Raw genomic sequence first — 5,849 nt, forward strand, 5'->3', positions numbered from 1 at the left:
GCTGTGTAGCTGCAAGTTTCTCTCCAGTGAACAAAACAGGCCTCCATTGTTCCCAGTCTAAGTTTCTCTGCACAGTATGTCTTGCGCTCATCTGTCATTTCTTTACAGATTTTCATAAGAATGTACTTTTTTATTTTGTCTGAAAAATGAATCGGTCTCTGCATTTTCCCTTTCAGATTTATATTCTGTTCTATCAAATGACAGACGAAGATGATAACATATTTATAAGATCTTTATTTACATGAGTTTTCAGAATTTACTTTTCTTTACCAAAGACATACTGATAAATACAAAACAAAAAGATTTACGTTCAAAACAAGTTAATTATACTTTACAAGGCCTTGAAGAATTAAAGTCTCATAAGACAGAATGCAGTTCAATCAAATTTACAATAATACACACATGTATTAAACGATTAATATCCAAGAACATGCTGTCCACTTCAGACCAATTAATATTATTGATAAAATACAAACTGGTAAAAGGTTACTTCCCTAAAGCTTTTCTCTTCAGGCGCCACCTGTAGCTGCCTGGTCACCATACGGCCCTTATCTGAGAAATAGGCTGCAGATGCCTTGAGATTTAATGTCTTATCAGATGGACAGAGTCACCAGAAGCACTAGACCTTACTTCAGGAAAGGAAAAAGGGAGCATACAAAGTTAATGACAACATCGCTGCCAACAGACAGATCGAGCCAGGCGTCTTTAATGCTGCAGAGACAGACTGCTCCAAAACTCTGGGCTGTGGAGTTAATTAGAAATGGTGATAAAACGCTCTCTCACAGGTTGTTCAATCCAGAATTGTGTCGTAAAAACACAAAAATGTAGCAATCAGTTTAGATCGTTTTTTACTCATATTTCCACTCAGATCTTATGGTAGGTTTAAATGAAAATGGTGGCCAAAGCGTTCCCAAGACACAGAGTCACTTTCATTCATCTGCTGTTGGAAGGAGCGCACATCCTGTGTCTATTCCACTGAAAAACATGCTACATGTTTTGTGTTTTATCCAGTTCGTCCCTGAATGCTGCTGATGATCATCTCTCATCATTTTCCCAGCAGGAGATCCAGCCTGCTGTCTGCTCTGCTGCTGCCATTTTTATTCTTCTTACTAATAAAAACACCACACTCTGAGCATGCAAAGCTGTAACATTTCATAAGAAGCAACACTAATATTCTTCCTGAGTTACCTGAATTATATCCTCCACTATTTCAGCTGAAGTTAGAAAAACAGAATGTTTGATGTGTTGATTTCCATATGCAGTTAAAACTCCTGATTTCCCCCCATTTTCAGATGGATTCTCTGCAAAACTTCATTGCTCTTTATTTATTTTCCACAGCCAGGCTTTAAAGGGAAAATAAAATCTGTAAGTGCTAAACAAACCACAGAGCTACTGTTAGCTGGCAGCTTTTTAAACAAACGAAGTCCAGCCAGGAGAATGACAGGAAAACATTCTATAATTTTAGCTACGTTGACAACAGTCCGTCTGTCCCGTCCAGGCTGACCACAAGCAACTATTATTGTCTCCTTCACTTTGTAATAAAAACTCAACAGCCTCACTGTGAAGTTCTGCTGCTTTCAGGCAGTGTTGAAGCAGAGCAGACTTTCATTTTGCTTGAAGATTAATATCTTATTAGTGTCAGATATTGTCCTAATCCAGAAACAGATAAACTTTACAATCCAAATGGTAATTTTTGCTCATTTCAACTTGTCTAACACCTCAGAAACTGCTTGACCTCAGAAGAAAGACAAAATTCTCAAGTTTTATAAATGTAAACATTTTAAATGTACAATTTTTGTATTTTTCTATTCCAGACATAAATAACTTATTTTTATTTCTATTTGTAGGTTTTGGATCACAGAAAACATGAAACTACCACAGAGCAAATGAATCTTTTTGAATCTGTTTTCCAGTCAAGTATCCAGTAAAGCTCTGACTGGCTGATCTGAATTATTCCTCAGGAATCATAAATGACAACAGAATGTTTTCATATTTTCTGCAATGATTTATCAAACATAGCCTGAAGTTAAACAGCTGCTTTTCTGCAACACAAACTGGAAAATCCTCCAGGTTACAGGATAAATGAATCAGTACAAAACTAAATAATTACAACATGTTTTATCTCCAATAAAGATTATAACTCACTAATGTTTTTATTTTTATTTTTTTTGCACTACTGGAGATGAATTGTGGATATTATATTTGCATAATTAAATTTCTTTCCTGTCAATTAAAAAAATATCCACACTGGTACCTGATGCATGGATTACCTTTTACTTAAAACCTTTTGGCTTATAGGTTAAACTTTCATTTCTAGACTTTTGGAGTTATTAAAAGCAGAAGAGAGTGGAAAATAAGTTTGAGCTTGTTTTGCTTTTAATAACTGGTTTTGGTCTGTGGTATCAGCATCGGTTATGAACCTTCCCATAGGTGGGTAGTAACTAGTTATATTTAATCAGTTACATTTACTTGAGTCAACACTAACAACTGTTCATAGTCGCTACATTCTCATCAAGTAGGAATCAGTGACCCGACGAAATCTACTGGATTTCCACAGATAGGAAACTTTATAGCACATTTGAATAATGTGTTGTGTACTGGCAGTAGTCCAGCTGAATTGAATCAAAACTCTGCAGATACTAGAATTCCCACATAACCTTGTAATTTTGTTTGTCTGAATACACAATTTTCACAAATTAAACCAGATGTTTGGATTATAAAGTTACTCAGGGTTTGATTGGCCTCTTTGCTAAATATGAGACAAACTGGATCCGCCTTAAATGAGCCACACTGCTGGGAGGAGTTTGGAAGCATTAAAAGCATCTGCATTTGAAAAGCAGCACCAATTTGAACTCATTCACAGAAATTTATCAAGTTGTTTGGGAATTTAAAATGTCATCAGCGTATCTGCAAAGACTTTACACCTTGGCCATAAATCCAAAGTGTCCGTTTTTTTTTTTTTGTTTTTTTTTCCGATGGTTTAAAATGTTATCGTCATTTCCACACCAGTGAAAAGCTTTTCAGCTGTGACCAGTCTGAGTGGACTTTCAAGCTTCCAGGGGCCTTGAAATGTCATCAACGTATTCACAGCAGAGAAAAGCCTCACATCTGTGACCTTATGGGGGAAGTGTTGCAGGCAGTTTGCTGCTTTGAACTGTCACCAGCGAATACATCCTCTAGAAAAGTTTCAGTTTGTGAAATGTGTCAGAGTTTCAGTCATGAAGACTCTGAAATCCGCTTGTCCAAACACTGAACTATGAGCATCATGTGTTTTAATGGAGTGTATCCAGTTCTTATCCACATCAATCATTACAAAATACATTTTGTGCAGCAATAAGGGATTTAAATGAGCCAGCATTTGAATTTAGCCACTTCCAGTCATTCTGAGTAATTTTTTAAGGTATTTTAAGGATTACTTGTAGAAGATATTAAAAAAAACATTTTACCTGAAGATGGCTGATTGTTGCAAAAGTCAAGGATTTGACACGAGTTAGACTCAACCTCTATAGTCCAGACTGAACTCAAATTTGATGTCTGAGTCCAAAATAACCTAAATTCCAGTTGATCCTAATCAAACAATGCAGTCAGATTCAGTTCATTAGTCCAAAAGTTTAAAATGTTTTCTTTTAAAGGAAACACACCAGATTCTGTTGAGTCATTTACTTGCAGCATGTTCTCCTTCTAGAGCAGCAAACAGCCACAGTAAGCAGCTGCTGTAAACTCCTGTTTAATAGGATGAGCGCTGCAGTAAACCAAAACCTGACCCACATGTGACAAAGCACCCACACAGAAAACACAGAAGCTCTGATCCTGCAGCACTTTAAGAGAATATGAAAAAGTTAAAAGTATTTGTTGCTCCTTCATGGCATCATCTAGGAGAAACAGCTGATTAGATCAGAGAAAGTTTTCAAGTGTATATGGTTAAAGAAAACATATAATTAGATGCAACGGTTCAGCCAAAGTTCATGTCAAGAAGAGAGTCAGGGCTAAACACTGAAAGACAGGGTCAAGTCTGTCATTTAGAGAAGGAGAATGCTAAGTTGTTGGCTGAAGGAGTTTTGCCTCAGCTCCCTACAGGAAGGTGTAACAGCTTCACTGAAGGCCAGATCAGATGTAGCTTCTATGGACAGTAAAAAACAGAAAGACCGTTCCAGGTTGGTCCATTCAAAACATGACTTTCCGTGGTGCAGGGCTCCTCAGACTGGCAGATGGCGCTAAATGTGCTAAATGAACACAACATTTCAATAAATGATTCATGTAAAAATGGTCGCAGCTTAAAACTTTTATGTAAATCTGGGTTTGTATTATTCTGTGTTCATATCTGTCTGCACACGTGTTCAGGGTTTCCTGCCCAACACCGAAGGCCTCCCAGCACCGCTGAGCTTCACCCAATACATTAAACCTTCAGTGTAGCTGTCAAGCTGAAAAATAGGCTACGATTTCTCCCCTGACTGAACCTGCATAAATTAATCAGACCTCAAAGACACATTGCCCCCTTCACACCTACAGACACGCAGATAAATAAAAACAGCTCATCCTACGCATTTTAGAGCCACATCTCTCTGATGTATGATTCACATTCATGTTGGGACACATTACCTGAAGTCAACAACAGGTTTTTATTTAAAGGCTTCATAAGTTCTTCAGACCTGTTGGAATGACCAGAGCCTGTTTGTGAGGTCAGCAGGTTTTTTGTGCTTGTTTTGTGTAGTGAAGGTGGAATGTGTTTATTTTCCAGGATGAAGGTCATGAAGGTCATCTGGAGGATAAAGGAAGGCATGTCCTGTCTGCTGGTGGATGTGTGACTCAGAAGGAGCTCATCAGGAGAGGCTGATATCCAGAAGCGTCCTGAATCTGAAACCAGAGCAGCGTGATTACGTTTCCATGCACATCACACCGCTGAAGGTGCTCTTGCATAATCAAATGGTTAAACAGTCACTAGATGCATTATTAATATAAGCCTTTGGTTCTTCTTCCTGTGAGCCAGTTTGTGAATATTGTAATAATTACTTTGGGGATTTGAGCGGATGACATTACCTTTATTGAAATGTTGAGATTATTTTCTGTTTTCCTAAAAAACAACTTTGACTTCTTATTTTTAAACTGTTTATCATTTAGAATGTGATTCTTCCTTCATTGTGATTTGTGATCTTTTGTTAACTGGCCTTTATTGTCTAAAGGATTATTGCACTGGTTTATTTTCATTTATAAATCAATAATTAATTTACTATCAGAGCCTCTAGCTTCCTATGTGTCACTTCAAAAGAATACTTAGAGACGTTTAATACGTTTATTTTCCATCATTATGTGTTGGAAAAGAGACATTTTCACTTAAAATAAACCATAACAGAACCAGCACCTGTACTGCCTAAAGGTTGTTCCTGCTTTTAATGTTTGATTTCCACTTTCTTCTACTTAACTTAATATTTTAGTTACTTTATGCATATGTTGTATTGATACATATTTTTTTCACATATTAAAATCTGGCAGATTTGTGAAAATAATGAATAAAACCATGAATTGAATAGAGCAATGATCCATCTTAAAAATACACTGTCTGGTCCTTAACCAAGTAGACAATGAATAATTACTGTATGATTATCTTCCAGGTGCCAAAAGGTTATTTAACTGCAGCTGATGCATTGAGCAGCTTCTCATTTATTAAACAACCAAATAGAAACACACATCCTGTGGTCATAGAAACGATGTTAGTCTCCTCAAACATGGTCAGACCAAAAGCATCAAGCAGAGATCAGACTGCTGAAATTACTCAAATTGGATGAAGGACAGTTCAAACTGGAAGTAAAGTGGGGAACCATTGTTTTTAGGGAACAAACGTGGAACAAGTC

The 5,849-nt window shown here is 36.9% G+C and overlaps 1 long non-coding RNA gene across 1 annotated transcript in view; it reads left to right on the plus strand.

Moving 5' to 3' along the window:
* The window catches only part of LOC103148981 (uncharacterized), a 7,424-nt gene extending 2,066 nt beyond the window's left edge, over nucleotides 1–5,358 (plus strand). The window contains exon 2 of the long non-coding RNA XR_477414.1: nucleotides 4,739–5,358. This is a non-coding gene — a long non-coding RNA (uncharacterized LOC103148981). The remainder of the gene's footprint in view (nucleotides 1–4,738) is intronic.
* The last annotated feature ends 491 nt before the right edge of the window (nucleotides 5,359–5,849 follow it).

The sequence above is a fragment of the Poecilia formosa genome, unplaced genomic scaffold (assembly GCF_000485575.1).
Source record: "Poecilia formosa unplaced genomic scaffold, Poecilia_formosa-5.1.2 Scaffold216, whole genome shotgun sequence".
Lineage (NCBI taxonomy): Eukaryota > Metazoa > Chordata > Actinopteri > Cyprinodontiformes > Poeciliidae > Poecilia > Poecilia formosa.